The 14,230-nt window shown below is 41.6% G+C and overlaps 2 long non-coding RNA genes across 2 annotated transcripts; both read left to right on the top strand.

Annotated features, from left to right (window-relative positions):
• The first annotated feature begins 392 nt into the window (after nt 1–392).
• Nucleotides 393–2,998, top strand: LOC125311064. Its single transcript, XR_007196404.1, has 3 exons — nt 393–491; nt 2,478–2,813; nt 2,917–2,998. It is a non-coding gene; the product is annotated as an uncharacterized LOC125311064 (long non-coding RNA).
• A 1,348-nt stretch (nt 2,999–4,346) lies between these two features.
• On the top strand, nt 4,347–5,771 carry LOC125310815. Its single transcript, XR_007196362.1, has 3 exons — nt 4,347–4,502; nt 4,612–4,751; nt 5,116–5,771. It is a non-coding gene; the product is annotated as an uncharacterized LOC125310815 (long non-coding RNA).
• The last annotated feature ends 8,459 nt before the right edge of the window (nt 5,772–14,230 follow it).

Genomic DNA, 14,230 nt, shown 5'->3' with positions numbered 1-14,230 from the left:
TGCTCAGGTGTTATTTCCCATTTATAACCCTAGAATCAGGCTGGAGAATAAAACAGTCCATTTGAGCAGATACTTAGCGCCCCCTTGTGGTTTTCTGACATCCACATGAATACTTGCCACTTATCTCTCTCTCTCTCTCTCTCTCTCACACACACACACACAATCACACACAGAGTTGTGATGAATATTAACTCTCCACAGCAAGGAAAAATGAGTAATATGGCAAGAGTCAGGCAGTAGAAGCTTGGGATGTTACTGTACTGTATAATACAGTGACTTTGTGTGTTTATGATTCTTTTCTTTTTGCTTTGTGTAGAGATGTTTCTCTTTCTATGAGAGATGTGGAAGTGTGTCCACTTGAGAAGAGGAAGTAGCAAACATGCCTGGTATAGTCAGTGATGTTTGTGTGATTGTGTCTTTTGTGTCAAAACCTCCTCTGAAGATGAAGCTCTGCTTCTGTGTGCTTTACACAGCTCTGCAAGTCACTGTTGGTGAGTTCTAATATTTCATATCATACTGAGAGTGTGTGTGTGTGTGTGTGTGTGTGTGTGTGTGTGTGTGTGTGTGTGTGTGTGATGGATGGAAAGTATGTTTTTAAATATTTATATCATACACATGTAGCCTGTATCGTGTGTGTTACATGATCAATCGTATGGGTCATAATTGCTGTAATAATGATTACACTGTCTATGTCATAGGTATGCACTGTACTGGTCTATCTGTAATGTCCTTTTATAGTGCGTATCTGTAATATCCCTTTATTCTAGGTTGCCTTTTTAAGATCTGGCTATCAACAGATGAGAATTGGTCCAGTTATTTATTGACAAATAAAACTGAGTTTATCTAAGGAGTCAAACGTGATGTCAAATATCACAAACAAATGAACAAACAAATGGAGGGTGGGTGGGAAGGTGTGGGAGCTGGGCAGCAGGACTTCCATAAAGCAATTTCAATTTGCACAATTTTTAAAAGCAGCACTGAAGTGTCTTGTTTGTGAACTTGAAAGCATGTTTCATTAAAGAAGCACTATGCAGGTCTGGTAATTCCTTCGCTGTTTCTGGGTTTTTTCGCCAGATTTGGGCTCGCATTTGTCACTACACAGCTCCCCCTGCAGCTTCGGAATACAAATCAGGTGACATTCGAAGACCGATCTAGATATCTAAATACACAACGAGAACCTGCATGGATTCAGAACGCAAACAACCATGTTTGGTAGCAAGAGACTGCTACGCTAAACCCCCACTAGCTAGCGAGCTAGCCATCAAGAAACCAAGCTAAACACATACAGGGTTCACAATAAAATGTTCAAGCAAACACATTGTTCAAGAGACTATCAAACCACATTACAAAGACGAAGTTCACCCAAGGGTAGGCTACTTACAATTTCAAGCAACAAAGCCAAGTCGGCATCCGTTTTGCAGTCTTCAGAGTCTCTTACTCGGCATTCCTCAAAAGCTCGCCCTATGTTCACTCGTGTCTGGTCTCTTTTTTTGTCAAACTCCTTTTTCTTCTTCCTCTGTTAATCCGACAGTCGCTTCTTGGGTCTCTTATTTGTCGATTAATCCATTGCCTTTCAACTGGCTGTTTATATCTAGCCAGTCCCATGTTTGGGGGTGTGTCTGCCGTAAAGCATTTTCGAAACTATTGTATCCGGATTTACCCAGACCGGGTCCAGAAAGTTGCATATTCGTTTTTTCTGCGGAGAAGCGATAGGGGAAGACGAAGCACCCACCAAACGACCCAGGATGTGTTGTAGAACCATCAGAACCACTCTCAACCTGCATAATTAAGGTCATTTTGCTAAAATTGTTGCATAGTGCTTCTTTAAAACAAAAGCAATGATTTAGAAATGCCTGGTACAGCGCAACCTGGTACAGCGTCTGGAATAGACGCCTAATAAGATAGATTATGCTTTCTAGTGTTTGACACAACATCATTAGTAAATAAATAAATAAATAAATAACTGTGTCCATAAAACCATTTCAACGCAGTAACGCAAAAGTATTGTAACAAGTTACTTTCCATAGAGAGTAATAAAGTAATGTAAGGATTATATTTTTTCAAGTATGCCATCATATTCTCCACTCTCTCGAGGTGGCTTGGATGATGTGTACTGTAAGCTTAGATGATTTCATCTTCTGCATAAAGTTGACAGCCTGCATCTGGACAACTTATCTGCATATAGATAAACTAAAGATTGTAGTATACATTCTCAGAATGAAGATCGTGGAAATAAAACACAATTTTGTATAAAACAATTTTTGTTTTATTTTGGGGCATACACAGTATGTTTGTTGTCTTGTGTGTAAATAGCCTCCTATGACATTAGTCCCTGGGGTGTTAAGGAGAATTACAGGCAATCGTTTTGCTCAGGAATATCTCACTGAAAAGAAATATGTATCGCATGAGCACTATCAAATCACTCATTTTGTGTTCCATAATATAAGGTGTGTTTGTGTACTATGTTGTTTCTGCAGGTTGTGTAATATCTGAACCAAATTATGAGACCATCACCAGATCTCCAGGAGAGTCTGTTCTCCTGCTCTGCTCCTGCACTGACCTGCAGACTAAACCTGATGAGATTCAGGGCGGCTGATAACACGACAGAATTTTATAAGTTGACTGGAGCTCTGAAACCAAAAGTAAAGAAGCGTTACAGTGGTAGAGTCCAGACATTCAGTGACAGTTCTCCAGGAAATGCATCCCTGCTTCTATCTAGCCTGACTGAAGAGGACCATGGAGAATACATGTGTGTGATTGAAAGCAATGAACATATGAGACTCAGAACAATCACACTCAAAGGTACACTAAAGGTAAACCAGCTATATACTGTATGTGACTATAACATTTAAAGATTGCATGATTATTCATCTTCTAATAACTTCTGAAGTTACTCTGTAATTGTTCACCATGCAGGTCATTCCAGCATCACAAAACTTCCTAGCATGCATTTCTTCATTTGCTTGGCTGTTTCTGTGCTGTTTGAGATGGTGGGAGCAGCTGCAGTCATCTGCTCTTCATTTAGAGGTAAACAAACATGAGACACACATTACACACACACGCATTCACAATAGGCTGCAAGGTATTAAACCCATGATTTTGATGTTGCTAATATACTACGCTGTGAAAACTAATATTCTGACTCCATCCTGTATCCACAGCAGGGCTTGAAAACGAAATTATTTTTCAAACGTTCCGTTCCGAACGGTTCAGGTAGGCCTATGTTTAACGTTTTCGTTCTTGCATGCAGGGATGGATTACTGCACGGGTCTACCGGACCCAGGCCTAGGGGCCCAAGGGGTCAGGGGGCCCTGAAGCCGAAGCCTTTGCATGGAATCATTGCCTCAATATCAACAAATCAGGATGTAGGCTATGAATCTGATTGAATTTAGTATTGGCCATCCCCAAAATGCACCAGAATACAGGAAATCACATCAAACAAATTAAACATTTTCTGGGGGAGGACCACCAACCCCCCCCTCCCACATATATGACAATAAGTGGGGGGCCCTTAATACATCTGGGCCCAGGGGCCCGGAAGTTCACAATCCGCCCCTGCTTGCATGCGTTCCGCCACCAACATATCGGTCCTGAACCGGTTCGGAACGCAAAATATCGTTTGTTCTTAAAGTTCCGGCAGTGTTTGGCGGGCCTATTTTGTGGACTTTACCTTAGAATAGACGTACTCATTATTTCCCCTTGATTTAGCCTATACCGTAGCTATGCCCAAAAATAATAAATCACAGGCGGCATCCAAAAACATTCAGATGGGCTATCCATCCCATAGCCTACAGACTTACTGTAGGCCTAACCTATGCCTATAAATAATTTCTTATCAAAAATATTTCTGGATACGTGCTAAACTCCTTACCTGGTTTTAAGTTTTATCCATATGGAGATCTTCAAAGGCTTGCGCTATAATTCCAACCCTGTTTATAAACGAACCTGTCTGTTGCTGACAAGGCCTGTCTCAAATTTCCCGTTTAACTCTTCTACATAGAATAGGCTATAATTAGCAAACATTTCAAATCCGACTTTAAAACGACAAGGCGTGGACAGGCAAAATAGGCTATTACGCATAGGCTACAAACAATTTCCAAATCAGTTTCAGTAGCCTACGCTACGAGCTGGCCTAAGATCCGAAGTGGCAGACGGATAGGTTACATTACAACAGCATGACAAAATATACACATTTGGACCAAAGGTCCATTTATTCGTTTTTTTTTTTTCAAACTCCAGAAATCAAATTATTAGGCTGTTATATAGAGAACGAAAAAAAAAACGTTATTAACCGGATTTGTGGATTTCAGAATAACGTTTCTGTTCCGGAACAGTTGAAGACCATTTTGTTTTCGTTTCCGTTTCCGCTCCTTGTAAAATTCCGTTCGTTTTCGGTTTTCGTTTTCGTTCCTTGAACCGGTTCGGAGCACTGATCCACAGCAAAGAAAATGGGCAAAATAGCAAGAGGGGGCCAAACAGCATGAAAACAAAGATGACATGAGGTCAGTTACAGTATGATGTGGTTGCATTTCTGTTTTCATATTAAGTTTGATAACTAGAGACGCTATCATTTACATTGAGACATTATTCATTAATTTATTCTCTCCCTAGTGTGTGATGAACTCTGTTGGAGTGGACAGTAACCCAGCTTGACCAATAGGCTACAGACTTGGACACAACAAACATTCTGAATATCTAAGCTTCAAACTGTACTTAATGCTCATGTGATCCAGTAACAGCTGATTACTACAGTATGTACTGTATTTAGTTATGCACAAACACATGCTTTATGCAAACAACTTATATTATTATTATCAGGCACTTGTTCGTGACAGTGATAATCACCCACCTACAGTACAATGTATTCCTTTAGCATATGCTTTAGATCTGTTTTGAGGATGAATAAATATGCATTTCGACTATGATTCAACTATTTAGATAAGTTAGCTTTACCTAAAATGGTAAATAGACACCAGATTCTCCACTAGCCACACTCACTCCTCACTCTCCTGAGTTCCCTGCCTGATTGACCTGCACCTGTGTCCAATCAGACTCTCTCCTGATTTAAACCCCGTCTCCTCTTGTCTGTCTGCTCTCATCTCGGATGGCACAAAGGACACCTGAGTGTGTCGTCTCCTCAGCCGGACTCCTCTACCCAGAAGTTTCCTGGTCTTCCTCTCCTACTTCACCCCGACACCTGCTCCTGCATCTTCCTGGTCTCCTCCTGTGTGTGTCAACCCCTCTGGATCCTGTTTACTTATGTTTTCAGATCTTTTGTGTGTTGGACTCTTCAGTTACTCGTTAAAACCTTGGATGTGTGTTTGTGCTCGAGCTGTAAAACCTGCAAGGGCTACGTACTTCTCAGTTTGCTCGTTTGAAATCAGTGCCGGTTCAGACCTCCATGTGGCCCTAAGCAAAATCCTGCTAAGGGGCCCTCCTACCTGAACTCTGAGCGCGAAAATGTAACCATTTTTTACAGTATCGTCTGACACCTCAGTGCTTCCAATACAATCATCCCACCCCATTTTGGATGTCTATGGAAGTTACCAAATATAGTGTTTTTCCCTATAAAGGACTAGGAGAAAGAAACATAATTGTGTGTGAATCACCTTCACACAGCAATAAATGCCCAGTTTCAGTGTCTGGGCTGTTTGCTTTTGATGCTTGCTGTACATATCCCCTTGCAAAAAATAACTGCAGTTTTTTTAAGTACAGTTCAGTTATACCACAGTGGGCTACAGTGCAGTATAGTATTTTCATGTCAAATACTGCATTTCTGTAGTAAAGTACAGTACTATGCAGTACAATGCAGTTTTTTGTGTCTAAGATACTGCATTCCCTGCACAAGAACTGCAAATATTTTCTCCAAAGCTGCGGTTTTCATACTTTCATACTCATAAATCTGCAGTTTGACACTTTTTGTAAGGGTCTGGTTGTGCTACAGTAGTAGCCTACTGGCTGACTGTTCTTCACGTGTGTGTCTGTAGTAGGATACTTGCCAAAGACATAGGCTATGAACTGGCTCCGTTGATTCTCTTATTATTTCAATATTTTTCAAACGTAGACTATTTTAAACAATCATTTTAATACTTCAGATAGGCCTGATTTACGATGTGCATCTATTGTCCATGCAGCACAGCGAATCAAAGTTAATACATTAGGCTGTACTTTCCATTTTGCATACGTTCAGTTGTAGGCTATAAAGCTTGACTGAAACATTGTAAAACGATTAGTTCTTTTAAAAATGTATGGGAAGAGTGAAATCAACTACTAGTTTCGATGGGTCCTCGCATGTTTCTGCTGAAAAACTGCTAGTTTCACCCCGAGCTGCACGTTATGAACGCATTTAAAGATGCGGTCATTTTTTTTTTTTATGTCAGTCGCCCGCATTCAAACAAATGAAATATGCGATTATATTTCACAACTTTGCGAGGTACTGTGTCTGGGAAAGGCTGGCAAGCAAGCCGCAGACAGATCAGGGGATTCACTTCCCTGTTAGGTAGGCCTATGCTAGACCAGCAACACGCGCTGGAGAGACGCTGAGTTTACCCGACTGCTGTTCCGCTGTCATTCTCGTGCCGTTTCTTCCGTTTTTCATGAAATGCCCTGAATGAGAATTTGGTTTCATGTTCATCTTCTTAATGTATGAGGCACTGTTGCTATAACTGTATAGGGCCTACTAACTTGTCTGTCACTAGCTTGACTCAAGAGGAGACGGGGGAGGGGGCCTTCATTAACTTGCGGGGCCCTACGCAACTGCGTAGTGTGCATATAGGGAGAACCGGCCCTGTTTGAAATGAAGCCTGACTTGTTTTGAACTTGAACTTTGCCGTCTGGGCACTTGAGTGGAGTTTGGCTGTAGCCGCCGGATAGGTACCTGCCCACCAACATGTACGCGCATGAGAGCTCGTGCCCAACACCGACTTCCGTGCACGGAGCTGGTTCCAAATGCTCCATGCGGCGCCATACTCGAAAATGACGTATGCTAACATGCCGAAGCTAATCTGCACACTCTTGACCCCGTGGTTAAACCACATGGGTCACGCTCCATAACTCCAACAGGGGTCACGCTCCATAACTGCAACATCAATGTTTGGCTATAGTGCAATACCAGGCATTCCGGTCAATGGTAGAGACGCCAATTTAAATATTGAAAGTCAGTGTGGCATCAAAATGAAACTGAACCATTTGCCTACAAAGCTAACCAGCATCTTTCTCGTTGACAGCTATGTTTGCTCGATGGAGAACCCACCCCAAAAAGGTCACAGACCCCTCGCGCCCTTGTCCAAGGGCCCTTGACCTTACCGAAAGCCTACGCATGCCAGTTATGTATCCACTAGCTGCCTGCCTGCAGCCTAGGCTACTTCCAAAACTCCAAAGCTGCTTGCTGTCAGATTTGGTTCCGAGGACACAAGTTGCCTATTGTGTATCAACAACACTCAATAACAGTTTATGTGATGTGTTAACCAATTAAATTCCCAACAATTTGACAACAGCTAGTTCTGGAGTAGGCTATTCAACTAGCCCGCTTGCTTGCGAGACTCAGGCTGCGCAGTCGGCACCAGCTTCCTTATGTGGGTTTTGGGTTGCCAGGTAGCCTATGACAAAACGGTTGAAATTGAAATTAAGTGATTGTGTATGTGTAGGGTATTTTATACACAGTCTGGCAACCTGGGAGATGTCAGACTAACAGAAAAAATGAATGGATCAATGATTTTAAAATGAAGTTTGAAACACGGGAGAAACCCGGGAAAAACAGGATTGTTGACAGGTATGTTACACTCACTCTTTCTCACTCGCCTACTCTCTCTCATGCTCCAATTACGTCACTAACTGGGGGATGGAATGGGCATTGATTAAGTCACCTAAACATGATGGAGGCAGGCTCATATACAGGCACCTTGGGTCCTTAGACTGGTAGCTTGCTTGTTACTCTACTGCTAGCTCTGTTGTGATGTAGCAGCGATTTGGGTACTGTTTTGGAGTGTTAAAGGAGAATTCCGGTGTGATATTGACCTAAAATGTATTGAAACATTGAAACATCGTCTTGTAAGTAAACTACCAGTGCTTTTTAAAAGTTCTCAATGTCTCGTTTTAAATGTCAGGGCCCTCGGAAGTCTACCAATGAAGTGTGGAGATACATTGAGCCTCGTAAATGGGTGTAAAACAGTTATTTATTTGCATGGCTAGCCCGATGCCGAAGCACCACTATTGAAAAAGCTGTTGGTAGCATCGGCTAACTAGCCAGATTTTTGGAGTGCAGGGGACAAGCCGAGATGGGCTATGAGACATACGTTCACACTCGGTATCATGTTTCAATACACTTTAGGTCAATATCACACCGGAATTCTCCTTTAAGGTATGTCAAAAACATGTGTTCCTCTCGTTTCGATACGACACTCTCCCAATGTTCCAAGATTGTATGGATGAAGTTTTAGGACAAACCATACTCAGCTCCCACCCCCATGCCTTTACATCGGTGGATTTAAACAGGATGGCCGAGAGTGGATGGTCACACATGCTCACAGGATCCTGAAAATGAAGAGAGGGGATCTCCCCTACCACACCGAAGTTCCTGCACAAAGAGGTTTGAGGCTAGGAGGAAAGAGCAGAGGCTTTTCGGTCTTTTCTTCCCAGGAGATCTTGGCCCGCTCCAGCTCACCAGCACCCTGGCAAATTTTGAAATATTGAAATAATAAGAGAATCAGGGGAGCCAGTTCATAGCCTATATATGTCTTTGGCAAGTAGCTACAGACACACAGGTGAAGAACAGTCAGCCAGTAGGCTACTAGCACAACCAGACCCTTACAAAAAAACTGCATTACTTCAAGTGTCAAACTGCAGATTTCTGAGTATAAAAAAACGCAGCTTTGGAGAAAATATTTGCAGTTCTTGTGCAGGGAATGCAGTATTTTAGAAACAAAAAACTGCATTGTACTGCATAGTACTGTAATTTACTACAGAAATGCAGTATTTTGGACATGGAAATACTATACTGCACTGTAGCCTACTGTGGTATAACTGAACTGTACTTGAAAAAACTGCAGTTATTTTTTGCAAGGGGATACAGTATGTACAGCAAGCATCAAAAGCAAACAGCCCAGACACTGAAACTGGGCATTTATTGCTGTGTGAAGGTGATATTTCTTTCTCCTAGTCCTTTGTAGGGAAAAACACTATATTTGGTAACTTCCATAGACATCCAAATTGGGGTGGGATGATTGTATTGGGAGGTGTCAGATGATACTGTAAAAAAATGGTTACATTTTCGCGCTCAGAGTTCACAAATTTCACCCTGATTTCTCCCAGGCAGCTGCAGCAAGATCTGGGGCTGGGGCACCAGTGTGGTCGGCGCCAGGCAACAGGAGACAGCAGCCTCCCCCTGTGCCTCAGGCCTGTGAACCAGAGGCCTAGTTTGTGGAATCAAATACATATTCTTTCCCAACACAGGAAGTTCCTGAGGTTCGCCTTCGAAGGCATGACCTACAAATTTCAAGTTCTACCCTTTGGATTAGAGCTCGCTCCCCGTATTTTTACAAAGTGTGTGGAAGCAACACTGTCTCCACTGCGAGAGAGAGGAATATGGGTGATGGCGCACATAGACGACTGGCTTCTATGCGCCCACTCAGAGCAGCAGGCTACATCTCACACAGCACTGCTCATGTCTCATCTTCACAACTTGGGCTTCGGAGTAAACTATACGAAGAGCTCCCTCACCCCCTCGCAACAAGTAGTTTTTCTGGGTTCTCAGACAGTGGAAAAACTTAATGAAGGCCCCCTCCCCCGTCTCCTCAAGTCAAGCTAGTGACAGACAAGTTAGTAGGCCCTATACAGTTATAGCAACAGTGCCTCATACATTAAGAAGATGAACATGAAACCAAATTACAATTCAGGGCATGAAAAACGGAAGAAACGCCACGAGAATGACAGCGGGAACAGCAGTCGGGTAAACTTGCTTCGTTCCATGGTTTGATGTCAACATGCGTCTCTCCAGTAACCTGACCCTAGCCAGATGAATGTCGTTCCGCTTAGCTCCGCCTAGCTTCACTCACATCCATCTGGGACCTCTTCCATTGAGAGTGATTTCTGCAACCGATTTTATGGTACAGCCAATCAGGATGCAGGGCGGGAGTTTCATAGATGTGACATAGCGTAGAAGCGACTGTGAGACTGTTATTAGCGTCACGGGTTGGCTTCCATGTGAGTGGTTGAAGTAGCACGTCAATAGATGACGGACAAGTGGCTTATTCAATCATATGCAAGCATTTTTTGATTAGGCCCAGCCTTCTGAAGCAACACTTCAATGGATCGGTTCCAGATGGATGAGTGGAGCTAGGCGGAGCGAAATTCATCTGGCTAGGGTCAGGTTATCTCTCCAGCGTGTGTTGCTGGTCTAGCATTGGCCTACCTAACAGGGAATTGAATCCCCTGATCTGTCTGCGGCTTGCTTGCCAGCCTTTCCCAGACACAGTACCTCAAAAGTTGTGAAATATAATCGCATATTCCGTTTGTTTGAATGCAGGCGACTGACATTTAAAAAATAAAAAGACTGCATCTTTACGTAACGTGCAGCTCGGGATGAAACTAGCAGTATTTCAGCAGAAACATGCGAGGACCCGTTGAAACTAATAGTTGATTTCACTCTTCCCATACATTTTTAAAATAACTAATTGTTTTACAATGTTTCAGTCAAGCTTTATAGCCTACAACTGAACGTATGCAAAATGGAAAGTAGGCCTAGCCTAATGTATTAACTTTGATTCGCTGTGCTGCATGGATAATAGATGCACATCATAAATTAGGCCTATATGAAGTATTAAAATGATTGTCTAAAATAGTGTATGTTTGAAAAAAATATTGAAATAATAAGAGAATCAGGGGAGCCAGTTCATAGCCTATATATGTCTTTGGCAAGTAGCTACAGACACACAGGTGAAGAACAGTCAGCCAGTAGGCTACTAGCACAACCAGACCCTTACAAAAAAAAAAAGGCATTACTTCAAGTGTCAAACTGCAGATTTCTGAGTATAAAAAAACGCAGGTTTGGAGAAAATATTTGCAGTTCTTGTGCAGGGAATGCAGTATTTTAGAAACAAAAAACTGCATTGTACTGCATAGTACTGTAATTTACTACAGAAATGCAGTATTTTGGACATGGAAATACTATACTGCACTGTAGCCTACTGTGGTATAACTGAACTGTACTTGAAAAAACTGCAGTTATTTTTTGCAAGGGGATACAGTATGTACAGCAAGCATCAAAAGCAAACAGCCCAGACACTGAAACTGGGCATTTATTGCTGTGTGAAGGTGATATTTCTTTCTCCTAGTCCTTTGTAGGGAAAAACACTATATTTGGTAACTTCCATAGACATCCAAATTGGGGTGGGATGATTGTATTGGGAGGTGTCAGATGATACTGTAAAAAAATGGTTACATTTTCGCGCTCAGAGTTCAGGTAGGAGGGCCCCTTTGCAGGATTTTGCTTAGGGCCCCATGGAGGTCTGAACCTGCACTGACAGTGGGTAGGTATGCTGATGGGCAGCATAACCATGTGCCAAGTCGTAACAACAGATGCTTGGGGCGCTCTGTTGGAGGGTAGAGGAGTAAGGATGCTGTGGCCACTTCACCTGCTGTTCATATCAATTACTTATTATACGGCTCTTCACAATGCAAGTAGAATGCTCCATTGACTTGAATGGGATTTCCGAAAGTTCTAGCGGTCATTATTTCTTGGGAAAGGACCTCTGAAAACAAGAATGACCGCTGTCATTAACGGAGTTTGTGCTTGGAACTTCATTCAAAAGTGAAAGCAGGCGGTTGATCAGCTGTGTTCTAAAGAATGTTTGATTCAAGTTCAGCGTGTGTTGCGAACTATTTGTTTCTCAGCAAAAGCCCACGGCGAAGCGGTAACAAATTAGTGTAGAGACATATCATGGAGTTTATTTTTTTCGTTTTGGCAAGTAGCAGTATAATAAAGCGGGATAATGTATAGAACACCGGTCATCATGGGAAAATAAGTCCCTTCAGGGGCGAAACAAGACCCCTCGCTGGCGTCGGGTCCGGTTATCCCTGTCGGGACTTTTATTTTCCCCCCATAAATGACAGCGTTCTATACATTATCCCTTACTTAGAACTCTTGGCAGTTTTCCTCGCCCTGAGATATTTTTGTCCATTTCTCCAGGGCCATCATGTGCTAGTGAGGACGGACAACACTACAGTGATGCCCTATGTGAATCTTTTGAGCATGCTGTTTTGGGGGTGAGCACCTGAAGGTGCATTACAATGCATTTTGCCTTTGGGCCCATTTCAGATAACCAGTGTGGCAACCGGGTCGCTTTCTATATACAGTATTTGTCAAGTTCTCAGGGGATTTTCTACTTTACTTCTGCCCAAACTTGAAAAAGGCCTTGGTCATCAACAGGGTTAGATCAGTTGGAATCAACTCACACGTTTTCTTCTTTAATCTTTCTTCTTTGTTTTATTTAGTTAGCTTCTCATGTTCACTTATTATTTGTTATTAGTTAGATCTGGTTACAATTTGCAGTTGTGCAAATAATCAGAAGTTTAACTCAGATTAAATCAGTTTACATCAGCTCTGTCAGATTGCGTCAGGTTGAAAACCTTTACAAGAAAGAGAAAACAAAACACAAAATACAGCAATTACCAAAAACTGCCTACCTTCAAATATACAAACAAATATGAAGTTCTCCTTAACCTTACATTCATTTAACTATGCAACATTACTACAAAGGCACAGTCACTACCGTGGTTTTACTCCCATGCTACTACTATCATGCTATTACATGAGCTAACATGAGAACAAGGCAGTTAGAAATTAGCTATGTTAACTTTAGCACTCTTATCAACAAAATTTGCATTTAACATTAAACAACTGAAATATATTAACATCAAAACCATCATCCTACCAGTAGCATCCCTGGAAATGCCCAGCAAGTAAAGTATTTCCCCACTTCACCCTTTATCTTCAATAACAATTCACCATGTGCTTCTCAGCTAAACTTCACAGCTTCTTACTACATGTGCTTGAAGATAGCTCTGCACTTCCTGCTTTCTGGCATGAGAACTGTAAAGTCTCCACTTCCCTTTTCAAAATAAAAGTCTCTTTTTTTTTCACTCAAAACAAAAGTCCCTTTCCACTTGCGATCCAACAGCACAGTATTCCATAGTGAGATGTCGAGAACTCCATTCTCTGAACCAAATTCTCAGTTGCCTGAACACATCTCATGAATCGATCAATCGCAAAACCATTAACAGTATTTCACATATAAAACACAATTTGCAGGCTGCAATGTACTTCTCATTTACAGTACTGAAATGCCTGTCAATCACTTCCACCATCCACCTTTTTCTCAAAACTGTAATCACAAACCCCCATTCTCAATACTTTATATTTACTGGATTTACAGTAAATGTTAAATCCACTGAGTTATGAAATCTTTTTGCTTTTTTCTTCTGGAGCTACATGAGCTGCCCTGAACACATGTGTTTTCAATGTTTTTTTTTTATGTATAATGACTGCCTAGTGTTTTCATTTTGACTGCTTTGTGAGATAATCTGAAGACAGTGTTTGGTTTTGAGCACAAGTACAACTGTTTTGAGGCGATTATTCAGTTTTGCAGAGGTTTTGTGAATGTAGTTTGAGATTTAGGGGTTGTGTTGTGTGTTGTGTACAGTTTTGAGAAAAGGGTGGAAGGTTTCAAAAAATGTGTTTTAGAAATTGTGTAAAACTATAATGTGGACTTTAAAGCCCCACAAGTGTAACTACAAACTGATCACACTTGAAACGGATGTGGCAAATATAAGACTTAGTATACTGGTCTGAAGAGTCAGTGATGTTTGTGTGACTGTGTCTTTCAAGTATAACAACTCTTCTGAAAATGAAGTTTTGCTTCTGTTTGCTCTACACAGCTCTGCATGTTGCCTTTGGTGAGTTCTAATAGTTAGTTTTTCTCGTTTGCTTTGATGCACTTAATGAAACTGGATCCACTTGATCTTGAGCTTTACCTTCTTAGCACAGCAGAAGTCATCTCTTGCAAATGATTGAACAAATTTTCATTGGTTTCACTAATGTTTCACATCCTTTTTCAAAACATGTAACACAGTTCTCATACAAAGACTCCAAACTCCATTGGATTAACTGTGTGTAACAAATGGAAAACATTTATCCACAGCTAATAGATATTGCTTGCAAACTTATGAACTTATA

Source organism: Alosa alosa, chromosome 17, assembly GCF_017589495.1.
Source record: "Alosa alosa isolate M-15738 ecotype Scorff River chromosome 17, AALO_Geno_1.1, whole genome shotgun sequence".
Classification (NCBI taxonomy): Eukaryota; Metazoa; Chordata; class Actinopteri; order Clupeiformes; family Clupeidae; genus Alosa; species Alosa alosa.
The sequence above is the reverse complement of the archived record's forward strand: the minus strand, read 5'-3'. Positions and strand labels throughout refer to the sequence as shown.